Source organism: Sciurus vulgaris (assembly GCF_902686455.1).
Source record: "Sciurus vulgaris genome assembly, chromosome: 12".
NCBI lineage: Eukaryota > Metazoa > Chordata > Mammalia > Rodentia > Sciuridae > Sciurus > Sciurus vulgaris.
Genome location: NC_136473.1, coordinates 75205476 through 75220871, shown reverse-complemented (window position 1 = coordinate 75220871; position 15396 = coordinate 75205476). Strand labels below are relative to the sequence as shown.

Here is a 15396-nt window from a genome sequence, read left to right as displayed (position 1 = left end):
TTAAGGTAATTAAAAACACCACATATTGTATTATACCATTTATATGAAACCCCAAAAATAAGAAAAGCTATAAATAGAGAAAGCAGATTAGTGATAAAATCAATAAAAGTATTACATTTATTTCTGGGATGACATAATATTGTAAACTTAATTTCAATGCTTCATTACAATTCTGAGATTATAATATAAATCATTGAACTACATATTTAAAACTGATGAATGGCATGATATGTAATTATATATCAACTTCTGTACAAGAGAAAATGTAACCGGAGGGTGGGAGGGGTTAGTGTTAGGGTTAGGGTTAGGGTTATGGTTAGGGTTAGGGTTATGGTTAGGGTTAGGGTTATGGTTAGGGTTAGGGAGGTGGAAGAATGGAGGAAAGAAGGACTGTATAGAGGGAAAAGAGGAGTGGGAAGGGTGGGGGGGAGGGAAAAAATAACAGAATGAATCAAACAACATTACCCTTATGTAAATGTATGATTACACAAATGGTATGCCTTGACTCCGTGTACAAACAGAGAAACAACATGTATCCCATTCGTTTACAATTAAAAAAAAAAAAAAAAAAAAAAAAAGGTGTTTCAGATCAGCAGGGAAACAGGGGTCAGGGGACTTTTTCTTTACAGGACTAGGTTACAAATGTTTCAGGCTTTGTGGTCCAAATAGTCTCTATTTCAACTACTCAACTCTGCCTTTGTATTATGAGAGCAGGCACAGAACACACTAAACAAATAACTGTTCCAATAAAACTTTATTCGCTAAAACAGGTACTGAGCAGAATTTGCCCTGTGGCTCACAGTTTCCCAGCACTTTGTATAGATTATTCAATAAATGGAGTTGAAATCAATAGCTATTCCTTGGAAAAAATATAAATCTAGACTCTATACCAGGCACAAAAATAGAGTCCATTTAGATCAAAACACTAAATGTAGAAATGAAAACTACCAAAGTATCAGAAAAATGCAGGAAACAAAGAAATATGAAAAAATGATAGATGTGACTAAATAATACTCTAAAATTTCTATATTCAAAAGATAATGCACAATGGCAAAACACCAGGAAACATTAAGAGAAAATAATTTGAAATCAAAAGGTTAATATCCAAAACACATGGCTCACAACTACATATTGATAAGAAAAAGCTAAATGAAACAATTTTTCATGTAAAAATATGAAAATAGCGAATTCACACACGCCAAATAATGGAGAAAGGTAAAAAAAAAAAATGTCATCCAACCCCAGCAGTAATAAGGGAAAGGCAAAAAGAAAAGATGTGATTCTTCTTATCAGATTAGAAAAAAATAAAACTATTGGAGTGGATAGGGACCCAAAAATATGGACCCTCATGTGCCCTGTTTGTGAAAAAATGAGTTGCTGAACAAATTTCCATAGGCCATGGTATCTAATACGATTTTAAATGCATACCCTTTAACATAATAACACTGCTCTTGAGGATCAGTTCTAAAAAAATACTTACATATGTGTACCAAGATTTCTTTTTGTATGTTTGCTAACTGATGTTTGTTTTCATTGGTGAAACAATTGGAAACACCAATTGGCAGATCAAAAGGGGAATGACTAAGGATGAAATAGATCTTTATTTGCTGATATAAGATAGGCCTTATTTATAAGATATAAACCTAAGAAAAAAATAGCAAAGTGAAAAACAATACAAATAAGCATATTTTAACATAGAATGAATTCATTAGGAAAGTTTTGATATATGTAGAAATAGAGGAAATCAACTCTTAACATTTCTGTGGTAGTGGTTACCTGGGGGAAAGACGGCACACCAGGAGGTTGACAGCAGTGTTTCATCTCTGTGTGTCTGTCACTGATGCTACTTCCAGGAATATGCCATGGAGCGGGACCCATCCCTAGAAGGCAGATGTGCATGCAAGCCCCTTGCTCCTTCACATTCCCAGATGCCTCTTCCTCACATTAACCAATGTGTCTTCTCTTTGATAGCTGAATTCGCAGGCATTTTAAGGAAATATTTTCATGTTTTAATTTTGCTCATCACTGGTGCGAGTTGAATTGTTTCACCCCAAAATGATGTGACCTCTGAAAATAGGAATCCTGCCATTGGAATCAAGTTATGATGAGGTCATAGTTAATTAGGGTTAGCACTACAGGAAAAAGGAGGACACTTAACACACAGACACAGAGAAGACACATCGATAGAAGGGGAACACTAATGCTGCTACAAGTCAGGGAGTTCCTAGGATTGCCAGCACCTACCAGAAGCTTGAGGGCCAGGGAACAGATTCTCCCTCAGAGACCTACAAGGAATCAACTCTGCTGACACCTTGATTTCAGAAGAAATATGAGTGGTCGAAAAAAATATATGAAAAAATGTTCAACACCTGTAACAATTAGAGAAATGCCAATCAAAACTGCACTAAGCATGATATTTTCTAACTCTATCCATTTACCAACAAATGCCATAATTTCATTCTTCTTTAAGGCTGAGCAATATTCCATCATATGTACATGCAACATTTTTATAACTAATTTAAAAAAATACACTGAGATTTCATCTTACCCCAGTCAGAATGGCAATTATCAAGAACACAAGTAACAATAAATGTTGGTGAGGATGTGGGGGAAAAGGTACTCTCATACATTGCTGGTGGGACTGCAAATTGGTGCAACTGCTCTGGAAGGCAGTATGGAGATTTCTTAGACAACTTGGAATGGAACCACTATTTGACCCAGTTATCTCACTCCTCGGTTTTTAACCAAAGGACTTAAAATCAGCATACTAGAGTGACACAGCCACATCAATGTTTATAGCTGCTCAATTTACAAGAGCCAAGTTATGGAACCAACACAAGTGACCTACAACAGATAAATGGATAAAGAAAATGTGGTATATATACACAACGGAATAACACTCAACCTTAAAGAACAATTAAATTATGGCATTTGCCAGTTAATGGATGAAACTGAAGACTATCATACTAAGTGAAATAAGCCAGTCCTAAAAAATGCACATGCAGAATGTCCTCTGTGATATGTGGATGCTAGTCCACAAAAAGGGAGAAGAAAATTAGAAGTTCATTGAACTAGACAAAGGGGAATGAAGGGAAGGGAGGGGAGATGGGAATTTAAAAGAAAGTAGAATGAACTGGACCTATCTTTCCTATCATTTTATTGAATATGCAACCAATGTAATTCTGCATTATCTAGAACCCCAATAATGGGATCCTAATTGGAAAAAAAGTAATTCTTATTCTATATATGTATAATATGTCAAAATACACTCTGTTGTCATGTATATTTATAAAGAACAAATAAAAAGATTTCTGACCTCACAAGCTGTGAGAGTAAAATGTCCATATTTTGTGGTGACTTAGTACAGCAGTCCCGGGAAATTAATACAACAGTGTTTACTGACAGCTCTGTGTGTGTGTGTGTGTGTGTGTGTGTGTGTGTGTGTGTGTGTAGGAAGATAATGGCAGAGGGTAGTGAAGGGAGGGTAACCAGTATGGGGGAAGGAATGTTAGTAGAGTGAAACAGACATTACCTCATATATGTATGACTGCATGACCGATGTGATCCTGTAATATGAATAATCAGAAAAATGAGAGATTATATTCCATTTATGTGCGATCTACCAAAATGAATAAATGCATTCTACTGTCAAAAAATTTAATTTAAATATAAAAAAGAAGATAAAGGCAACCCAAAAGGTGTGACAATTGACAAAAATTGAAGTATAGCACTTCCCTATCATGAGCAGGGTTCAAACAGAGGTGGTGACTACCAGTTAGGGTATTATACGGGAGATTCCTGTGCTGAAGGGTGGCCCCAAATGACTGACTCAAACCATAGAAGTCTGTGAGTCTCTGTGTCAACATAACATTGTGCTTAAGAGCAATGATTTGGAATGGGGAAAAAAAATTGGAATAGAATCCTAGTTTCACTGTATATTAGATACTTGACCTTGAACAATTCCTTAATTGCTAAGAGACAAAAATAATAATGCTTCTCTAATGAGTCAGCATTCTTCAATGGAAGCAACTGATAATTAATGAAATTTTAAAGATAAAGGAAATATATTAAACTATTGAGTAGCTTACAGGAAGCACCAGTGCTGTCGCTAATGTCTAGAAATTACTCGTAGTTGCTTTTGCTGCTGTTAGGACCACATCATACTAAAAATGTTTTTTTGCTCGTTTTTTCTTTTTCTTGTCAATATATGATGTGAACTTGTCTGATTGGTGGAACCTAGGACATGAGACCATGCCCAAGTTGCTAGAAAAGCTAGCAAATTAACAAATAATAATAACTATAAGTTTTTAGCATTTACTATATGTCAGGCACTTTTCTGCATTTCTATATATTAACTCATGTAATTCTCACAAGACCTCTGAAGTTAGCCTATATCCCACATATTCACTGTTGAGGAAATGGAGGCAAAGAAAATTCAAGGAATTTAGCCCAAGTATCCAGACAGAGGTACAGAGCTGGAATGAAACCCTCAATTCTCTGGTTCCAGATTGTGACATCTTTGGGAATGTTTTCTGCTCAGCACCTGGTATTTTCAATGGGTACAGAAAAGATTGGGTCCACCAGAAAGAGCAATGGGTTCTTCAAATATGACAAGGGGATTTAGATTCTGAATGACCATATTTAAAACAAGAAGACAGAAACTGTCCATTAGAACCTACCACCTTATAGATCTGTCATGTGTTAAAGTAATGCACAGATGATGACAAGTTCAAGTAAAACCTCGGTCAGTGGAAGTTACATCACCATGCCATTTTTTTGGGGGGGGTATGGGGAAGTGAATCCAGGGGTGCTTAACCACTGTACCACATCCCCAGCCCTGGTGTTTTTTTGTTCATTTGTTTTTGTATTTTATTTAGAGATAAGGTCTCACTGAGTTTCTTGGGGTCTTGCTAAGTTGCTGAGGCTGGCTTTGAACTCACGATCCTCCTGCCTCAGTCTCCCAAGCCTCTGGGATTACAGGCATGCACCACCGCACCTACTTACCATGTCATTCTAGACTTTAACCTCCCACCTCTGACCTGCTCGTGCCCATTTTTCCTTGTCCTAGTTCTATTCTACCATTCACACACTCTGTGACCCCAGGTAAGTGACTTCATCTGTCAGAGTCTCAGTCTCCCCACCTGTAAAATGGAGTTGAGTTTAGAAAGGGGGAATGGTTTTGAATTATATTATTTTTGAAGTCCTTCCAATTTTTCCAGCTCAGATCCTCCAGCTCTTGATGCCTCAACCTTTCCTAGGGATTTCTGGAAATCTTATGACCTGAACTTACAATTTCACTCCAGGTTACATGCTACCTTCTATTGTTCTATAATTGTTTCTCATTGTTCTCCCCAAAATGGGTTGCATGAAACAGCATTCCAGAACATACAGTGTTTATATGGAAAGTAGATTGATTTTATATATAGAAGATTAGGTGCAGCAGCCCCTATATGTACACACACACATCTGATGTGATGTTCTGATGCTCAGTCTAGGTGGTGCAGTAGCAGACTATTTGGTTGTGGGAGAGAAGTATCTGCCCTCAGTTGCCTCAGAAAACTCCTGGAGATCCTGCAAGATGGCAGAGCCCTTGCCCTTCATCACCATATGGGACCTGCATTCTGGCCTCTGAAGTAGCTTCTGAGAGCTCTGTCCCAGCATTCTCCTCCAAGTTGGTCAACCACAAGAGGTCCTTTAGTCCTTCCAGACGTGATCCTCGTAGCGATTATATTTTACACCTTGGTCACTACAACTTATAACTTTAAAAATGTTACTTCAAAGACAAACAAAAAGGAAAAAGGAACTTTCCTATGCCTTCATCTTGAATCCCAAAGGTTTCTGTTCAGCACCTTTCAACTTGCATTTCAACTACATCCACTTGCATTTACTTTCATTCTGTGTTGCATAGAGAGATCTTCAAAGGCTCTGTATTCACTTTTCATATTCAGAAAAATATCCATCTTTTTACATATCATTAAATAATTATCAGGGTGAATTCTCACACCTAGTCACTACCCTCTAGATCCACAACGATAGCCCTTCTACCCATAAGAAAAAGGAGGTTCAGAGAGTAACACTGTTAGCCTTCTAAGTAGGACGTGGTCTGATCAGGTTAAGAGCCTGGATTTTCAGTCTCCCTACTCAGTCCATCTGCTGTCTGACATGGTGGAAGGGTAGGGTCAGGTCCCTGTGGCTGACCAATGTGTGGTCTGTACTCAGTTGGTTACTCTGCAAGACACCCGGTGTCAACCAGCTCTAAGGTCTGCCTCACAGCTGAGTCCTCAGTGCTGCCCCCTAATCCTGTAATGGCCTCTAGATCCAGGTGTCCCCTCAGTGGTACCTCCCCAGTCTCAAATGGGACCTTACATCTTTCTGATGAAAACCCAAGCCACCAGGCAACTAGTGCCCCTTCTTCCCATTCGCTTGCTTCCTCTGTGCCTAGTAGCTCCTCCTTCCTTCTGGTCTGCTGCCTAAGCACAGTTCATTAATGTATCAGGCCTCACCTCCTTTTACCTCATACATGTCGCTCCATCAGTTTCCTCTCTCTCTTGTTCATTCGGTTCCTCTTTTACAATGGTTCCTTCTTCTCAGTAAATTAACACCCTCAGGTCTCCTGCATTGGGACAGGAACAAAAAATAAAATAAAACAGCACAAATCTAAATAAATATATATATATATACATTCTTGCCCAATCTTCCTTCCTCCTCTTTCCCTTTATTACCTTAAAAGTGTTATCTACATCTTTTGTTTCTAATTTCTTATAATTTGACATTTCTCCCATTCATCATTCATCTTCTTATAATATGGGTTTCATCTGTACCCCCTGATATGGATCTTTCATTTGACACCAAAGCCTTCCATGTCACTAAACACTCCCTCCATTATTGGAAGCACTAAGCCCTACAGAATCCTTCCTCATTAAAACTCTCTCCCCCTTTGACTTTTGCTGACATCACTTTTTCCCTCTACCCTCTGGCACTCTGGTCTCCTGTGAACTTCATCCTCATCCTTCTTCTTTCTTTACACTCATTAAGTGGTCTTATCTACAACCATCCAGGATGGATGAATCCAAAATCTGTATTTGCAGTTCAGATTTCTTCCCTGAGACCCCTATAGCCACCTGCTATTCTGGTATCTCCACTTGAAAATTCTTCAAACATTATATTCAGAATATCCTAGAAAGAATGAATTAGTTTGTCTTTGTTACTGCCCTTGTCAAGTGCTGCTCTGATTACACTCACAATCTTGGTGAATGGCATTGCTATACGAAGAATTTCCTAAAGCAGGATCTTTGAATTCTTCTTTCCTTTCATCCCTGCATATAAACAATTGAAGTCTCATGTCCTACCTCTTAAATATCTTTTTGATATATCTGCCTTCCTGTCTCGAGCATCTGTTACTGCTTTATTCTGGATCCCATATGGATTATAGCAATAGCCTCCTAACTCATCTCCCAACCTCCTGTTTGGCCTCTTTCCAATACATCCTCCTCCCTGTGGACAGAGTAATCTGTCCAAAACATAAATCTGATTCTGCCATTCACCCCTATTAAAATTGTTCAATTGCTCCCCTTAGTTTTTAAGATAAAGTTCAAACTCCTTAGCTTAGCACATAAAGTTCTTTGTGATCTGGCCTCTGAATAATTCTCTAGTGTCTTCCTTCCCTACCACTACGAATACTCCTCTACTTTCAAATCCCTTATGCTAGCAATATTGAAGTACATGCAATTCCTGAAACTTATCATCTTAGTTCATTTAGGCTGCTGTACCAGAATGCATGTGTTGGGGTAATATGTAAAGAACAGAAATTTATTTCCCACATCTCTGGAGGCTGAGATGGTTTTCTGGTGAGGGATACTGTTCACTTCCAAGATGGCCCCTTGATGCTGCTTCTTCTGGAGAGGATGAATGTTGTGTCTTCAGATGACTGAAGACACAGGCAAGCAAAACCTAACCCTGCATGAAAACTCTCTTGTAAGTACCTTAATTCCTTTCATGAAAGAGGAGATCTCATAACCTGTCTCTTAAAGGCCTCATCTCTTATTTCCATCACATTGGCCATTATTCAACAACTGAATTTTTTGAAAGGGATGCTTTCAAACCATTGCACCTATCCTGCTAATTAGTGTTTCCATGATGATGAACCTCTGTCCCCCATGCATGAAAGAAAGGCCTTTTCATCCTGCCCCAATCTTTCATTTACTCGGGATGCCCCACTCAATTTTTTAATTCGGCTTAATGGCCACTTCCTCTAAGCTGTTCCACCTGATGCTTCAATGATACTTACATTTACTTTTTCTCTATTCTTATAGAACCCCTAGACTATTTTTACCTGAAAGAATGGGTAGATCAATGATTGAATAAATTTCTTTACTCTTATTCATCTTACATTTCCATCACCTAACATAATCATAGGCACATACTCAATGTTTGTCAAACTGATTTTTACCTGAGAACTGCTTTTGTGTAATTAATCAAAATTATAGTGTACCTTCACACATTTCCGTTGAATCTAGACTAACAGCAAATGTAGTCCATCTTAAAGAGTATTGTGGTCGAGCCTGGTATGGATCTACAGTTATACATGGTATGGATTTCTTCTGCCTACCTCTAATAAAAATACAGAATTGTCAGAATAAGCACCAGAGCCCTTGAAGATGATATTCCAATATGGTAAGGAGTCAACTAATGTAGAAAAGTGGAAGTTTATTGACAGGGCCCTCATGTTACCTCTCTACGCATGCTGAGATTCTTGACTGCATGGATTTGGGGATCCAGGCAATGTGGGACAGTAAAGCCTTTCAATAAAAACACAATATGCCAGGCAGCTGAAAATCCTACCTGCAATTTCTTCTCTTCCTTCTTCGATCCCTGGGAAATATGTCAGTGGATGCTGTCAGATAAGAACAAGCCATTGATCTACAGGGCGTGAGGGAAGGCTAGAATATTGATGTCACAGATTCTCTCTATGTATAAACTGCTCCTTAGTAAATGAGGTGCCTTGGGAATTCAGGCTTCTTGGACTAATAAACACCTGAAGGAGTAAAAGTCACCTGCATACTCTACCTTCTCTCGACAGGCCAGCACCTTCACAGCCAACAGTAACCTGAACCCAGAAATCAATGTTTATATTAATAAAGCCTTTTCCTTCCCTCACCTTAAATTTAATTCTTTTCCTCTACATGTGTGTTTTCTTAGTGCACAATTGAATGTGAGAGACATTATGGGGTACTAAAATAAAACTAGACTGATTTGAAAGACAGCCCAGGTGACTAAATATTCCCTTCCCTTTTTTCTTCATGTTGGTTTATCCATAAATTAACTGATGATTGGAACCAAATCAGGAATTCCACCTTTTTTTAGGGGGGGTGGATAAGAAATTAGTGGGTTTTTTTTTTCATTTTTGGTTGGTATATGATAATTGCACACATCTACTGAGTGGACTAGATTGGGAGTTCTTAACCACTGGCCCATGAATGGGACCCAGGGTTCTATTAAGTCCTAGATATTCAGTGCAAATTTTCATACGTCCATTCATTTTTTACACCAAGAAGAACCATAGATTTTACCAGATTCACAAATAAGCACAGGATTCCACAAAGTTATAAAAATAAGAGTTGTTCTAGATCTCAGCACTTATGTTTATTTGGGGCAAAGTATGCCTCAATAATGAGATTATAGTTTGATCTGAAATATTCTCCAAGGAATCATATGTTGAAGCCCTGGTCTTCAATGCATAAATTTTCAGAGTTGGGTTCTTGGAAAGTGATTGAATCATGAGGACTCTGACCTCATCAATGGATTAATCCATTGGTGGGTTCATAGTCTATGTATGGAGTTATTGGGAGACGGTGGAAACCTTAGGAGGTAGAACCGATTTGGAGGAAGTAGTTTACCATGGGCATGCCCTAAAGGGTATATTTTATCTGTGGCCTTTCCTCTCTTTCTGCTTCCTGGCCAATACAGGGTGAGCAGTTTTGCTCAGCTACACCTTTTTACCATGATAGTCTGCCTTCTTATAGGGCCAGAAACAATGGAGCAAGCCATCCATGGATTGAAATCTCTAAAACCATGAGCCAAAAATAAAACTTTCCTCCTATAGGTTGTTTTACTCAGGTATTTTGTAACTGAGAAGTCAAGTTGACTAACTGACTAACATATATAGAAAATGCTAAAATTGAGGGAAAGAAGCTGAAGTTAACAGTTATAGATTCAAATCCTAACTCTTCTACTAACTCCCTGATCTATTTCTTCATCTACGAAATGTCATTAATAAAACCTGTTACACATGTTATGGAGAGAAAGAGAAATAGTGCACATAAATAAATGTAGCTAGTATGTAAGAAATGCTCAAGGACCACTTGTTCCATGCTTATCTAAAGAAGCAGAACATTGAGAGACACTACTACTTCATCTTCCATCCCAGACCTGTTGCCATCTAAATTGATACTTTCTCCAACATGGTCATGGACTGGCACTATTTGGCACTGTTTTTCTTCAGGAAAGTGAGTCATAAAATAAACCTCTGTGATTAATATGTTTCTGTACAAATGGAGATTTACTTGAGCTAATAGAAACATTATGTCTCATAAGAAAGGGAATAGGTCTAGCTAATATGGTCTAAGCTTTGACTTGAATGAAAAGAGAGACTATCTCCTCAAACCTCATGCTGACACCTCAAAGACATGGAAATCCCAGGGAATTATTCAGGACAGTGCAGTGGAGGGTGTAGTGGATAAAGCTAGCACAGAAGAAGCAGCATGAGACTGACAAGAAGCTTCTTGCACACTTAGCTTGCATGATGAAAGACTTGGCAGACCTAGACATTTAGCATCAGCCTGTAACAAAACCAAGACCTGTTGTATGCATGTCACTGGAAGGCAGTCAACTTCATAGCCACACCCTCCTCTTTCTTACATCTCTTTCAACCTGTGTACAGCTCCTTGTGTGTGTGAAATATCTTCTCCTTCAAAGAGGTTCTTGATATTCAGCCAATATTCATTCAATAAAAAATAAGCCTCCATAATGTATTAAGGAATATATACTTTTAAATATATGCATTTTAAATTACATCAGTCTTTAAGGCTTTAGTACCTTCCATTTGTAGATGAGGAAATGAAGGTCATGAAGACAGTAAAAAATGGAATGAGTTTGAATCTAGATGCCCCTGAATCAAAAACTTTTAAACTAAATCATGAGCCCTCAAGACATGGTAATGAATGAAATATGGTCCTTGCTTTCTTGGAGCAAGGCGAGACACAATTCTGTGATGACAACACATGTTGAATGTGCTTTCCATGTTGAAGGGAAGCATGGGAGGCTTTGAGAGAATCCATGTAGCTAGAATTGGTGGATGGAGGAAGGGTGCGTGCAAAGTATAAAGTATACAAAAGAATTTTTTGAGGAGAGTCTTTGAGGATGGAGAGGAATTAGTCCAGAGGAAGCAGACTATTCCACATAGAATGATGAGCATACAGAAAGGCACAGAGGCAAGAACAAGGCATCAGGAAACCCAGAAGCATATGTCACTTAGACGTAAATGTTCCTGACAGTGTGAATTGTGAAAAGCCCTATGTTCTCTGAGGAGTCCTGAGAGATGGGAGGCTGCCCTTCTGCCAAGAATGAACTTGTGATCTCAGCTCTGGTGCTCTGGAAAGAGATAAGGGCTTTGGGGACCCCAGAAACTGTTTTTTTCTCTCCCCTTCTCTAACCCAGACATCCCAATCTCAGCACAAAAGGTTATAATTTCCCTGGGAAGAAATTGTACTGACCTCGGGTTTTCACAAAGAGTGTGATATTTCTGCTTGGCTGCACAGCTTGCTGGAGCACAGCTAAAATATCCAATGAGCAAGATGTCCCCAAAGTAAGCAGCTGAATAGGAGGGCCAAACAGAAGTTTGCCTGTATTGTATTCACTTCAAGTAAGAAAGGTAAGGTAACGGTTTGGGAGAAGTTACATATGCTCCAGAGTCTGGTTGCATATGGCGACTCAACTCCAGTGATGGCCACTCTCCCACTGTGCTCCCAGCAGGAGGAAGCAGTCACTACACAGCTGATAACAGAAACAAGGAGTGATTCTACTGCCCGAAACATCACTTAGGGAAAGGGTCCAGGTTTTCATTCTATCTCATCAATTAGATTGGCCAAGAATTGGCAGGCTTTCACTTGCTCCCTTTTTTTTAAAAAAAAGAAAACATTTCTCATTTCAATGCTGCAAATTTAACTGTCCTGACTTTTAAGCTTTTGATTGCTGATGGTTATCAAAAAAAAATAATGCACAGACATGGTCCTTGACTTACAAGAGTTGTAGAAATTAAACTTGACATTAACATTATTGATTAGATTTATTCAGAGCTTGAACTGATAAATCCAAATAAGCCAGAATAAGTATTTTGCACTACGTGTTTTTGTCTGAATATTCATGGAAGAGATGCCCCTAACCAAACCCGTATTTACTGAAGACATAGATATTTAAGTTAACTTCTTGGGTTTAATGAATGCTTCTTTTAAAAACAAAAATTTTATAAGAAGAGAGACACAGATTACCAATTCCTCTTAAGAATATCTTATTCAATTTACTGCTCCCTCAAAAAAATTGATGGCATAGTAACAAAGGGGACCTCCTAATGCAAAATGGGAAATATTTCAAAGCAATTTTGGAGCCTGGGATTTACTTAAGTGAGGAACCAATCATGAAGAGAATAGAAAAATGATACCCAACTACTATTAAGAACTTCCCATGCACAGACACTGGGTTTGGAGAATCTGGATAAAGGATCCCACTTCAATCTCATTGCTGTTCTGTGAAGCAAATGAGAAATGAAGCACTTAGCTGGCAGGAGATAAGATGCCATAGAAAATGAAACACCTTATTTCCTTCAACAATAAAAGATGTGTTCTACCTGGCAATGTCCAATTTCTGATTAAGGGGAAAAGAGAAGAGGGAAGAAAAGAGGCAGAGAAGACATAGATGAAAGCATATCGGAGGTTTAGTCAAGAGCTCATTCACTCAGAGTAGAATAGATTTCTTATTTAGTCAATCCACTCATTCAACAAAAACTTATTTAACATCTATGCACTGTATAGACAATACAAAATGTCTGACGTTCATGTTTGTCCCTTCTGGAATGTCTCACAGTGCCAGCAAATATTCAGAATGCTTCTAAACGGTTCCTTAGTATGGTAATACAAACTCTCACCACGTGGTTACAAATTATTAGAACAGGAATGGAAACTTATTTCAAGCATCCATCTGATGAGCAACCTATGCTACAACTCAGTTCAACCAAATCAGAATGCAGTAATATTAAACAGAAAGAGAGCAGAAGCTATGATGCAGTAAAGCCATAAATAAGCAGAAGCCATGAGTAAGAGAGAAGATGCACTCAATCCATAGAGAGGAGTACAGACAGAGGTAGGCTGAGGCACACAGTGATCATTACAGCAGAGTACAGGGTAGGGAACAGCAGAGGATTCTCTGGCAATCAAGGGTGTGTCTTAGCTACAGCATATCCTAAAGTATGTTCTTGTTCTTGGTGTTTAGTTAAGTGGCTCTTGATATGATTTTCTGTCTTCCTACCTTTCTTAATACAGAGACTAAAATCCCTATAAATTATCATAATTAAAGGTAACAAAGATCTGCTTTTCTTGTAATCATAATGAACCAAAATAGTACAATCTGCAATGCAGAAGAAACTATCTGAAGTACATATGTAAATAAGACATACACATAAAGCAACTCACTAACTAATGGATTAGATCAGAAATGTATTCATAGGCAAGAAGGATCAAATATTTTATGAAACAATTAGGAGCATAAATAAAGATGAAAATTCAAGCTTGCAGTTAATAAATGTTTGCATTCTTCAAAAAGAATTGATGAACCTCCCTAATAGGAATAATTCGCCTCTTTGTCTACTTTTGTGTTGAATCCTAAAAATGAGAAAGAATACCATAAGCCTGAGCCTCATTTATTTATTTATTTCTCTATTGTCACTCTGTTCTGAAACTTAGGACAGATCAAAATGATTTTAAATGAAAAAGTTAACAGCACCAGCGGAACTCTGAAGCAAACTTTTCTGTAATAAAAGTGCATTCAGATGTTCTAGTCTGGCTTCTAGATGTGGGTGAGGAGACTCCTCACCTGTCACACTAGTTTATCCTCTCATTCTAAAAAATCAGTTGCTGGAGTATTGCAAAGCGGAAATCGTAGAGTGCTTAGATCTCCTGACAGGTGAAGATAAAATGTCCCCACTTATACAGTGATGCCTGTCTCAACTCTTTCACAAGCACAGCTATCCTGCCCTAAGGACTCTGCATGGAGACCACCACCCTCAGCCCTTCTGGACTACTGATGGACTTATGACCACACAGAATTATGTGGTTATGTGCATAAAAACCACAAAGTCAATGTACTCTCCCTATGTCTATTTCCCTAAGGTTTTTACCCAGTTCCTGCCACTTCCTTCAAAGGCAGCTTTTTATTGGCAACAAGAAAATGATTAATAACCTAATAGGAAAAACTGATTACTCAAAAACTGTTTATCAAGGACTTCTGTTTCTGACAACCATGGGAAAATTGGAATCATATTTAAACTTCTGCCTTAACCAACAGAAAAACAGACAAAATGTATGAAAAAAATGAATGTCAGTCATTGAAACAAAAGGAACATCATAATTTATAAATATGTAAGGTGAAAGATATAAGGTGGCCCCTATGTCTGCACAAGATTACTGCCCCAAAGCAACTTGCAGACTACTACATGGACAAAGGGAATTCAGCCAGAGTCAAAAGTTTCCCAAATTTGAAGAATGATACAAGCACAAGTATAACTGGTTTAAAGAAACTCAATAGAAAAAAAAGAAGAATCACACCAAGTTGCATCATGATGAAATTTCTGAAGAGTGATGAAGAAATTACAAGAAGTTGGAGAAGAAAAAAAACATTGTATTATCCTCGAATTAACAAAGATGAGAGTTAAATAGACTCATCATCAGAAACTATATATAAAAGCTATATATAAAAACTATATATAAAACTATATATAAAAAAGGTGATGGGATGACATATGTTACATTTGGGGAGAAATAAACTCTTTACCTAGAGTTCTATATCCAGAAAAAATGTGCTTCAAAATCAAAGTGAAATAAACACTATAGACAATCAAAAGCTGATGCAATTTAATGTCAGCTGACTTGCACCACAATAAAAAGGAGGTTTATAAGCAGGAAGAAAATTATATCAGAAGCAAATTTCGATCTACAGAAGAAAATGAATAGCACCAATATGTGAAAATATGGTACTAAATATGAAAATATTTCATTTTATTATCTGATCTAACAGATAATTTGCAATTTAAAGAAAATATAATAATAATGTTATATGAGGCTTTTATCA

General features: G+C 37.8%; 1 long non-coding RNA gene across 7 annotated transcripts in view; it reads right to left on the bottom strand.

The window, feature by feature from the left end:
* Positions 1-15396, bottom strand: part of LOC306641814 — a 182448-nt gene that overhangs the window by 87886 nt on the left and 79166 nt on the right. For 6 of the 7 annotated variants that reach the window (XR_013758290.1, XR_013758291.1, XR_013758292.1 and 3 more), the window contains one exon: positions 6504-6613. This is a non-coding gene — a long non-coding RNA (uncharacterized lncRNA). Of the gene's footprint in view, positions 1-6503; positions 6614-8841; positions 8894-15396 lie in introns of all 7 variants that reach the window. The other variant, XR_013758294.1, reaches the window with a different exon arrangement.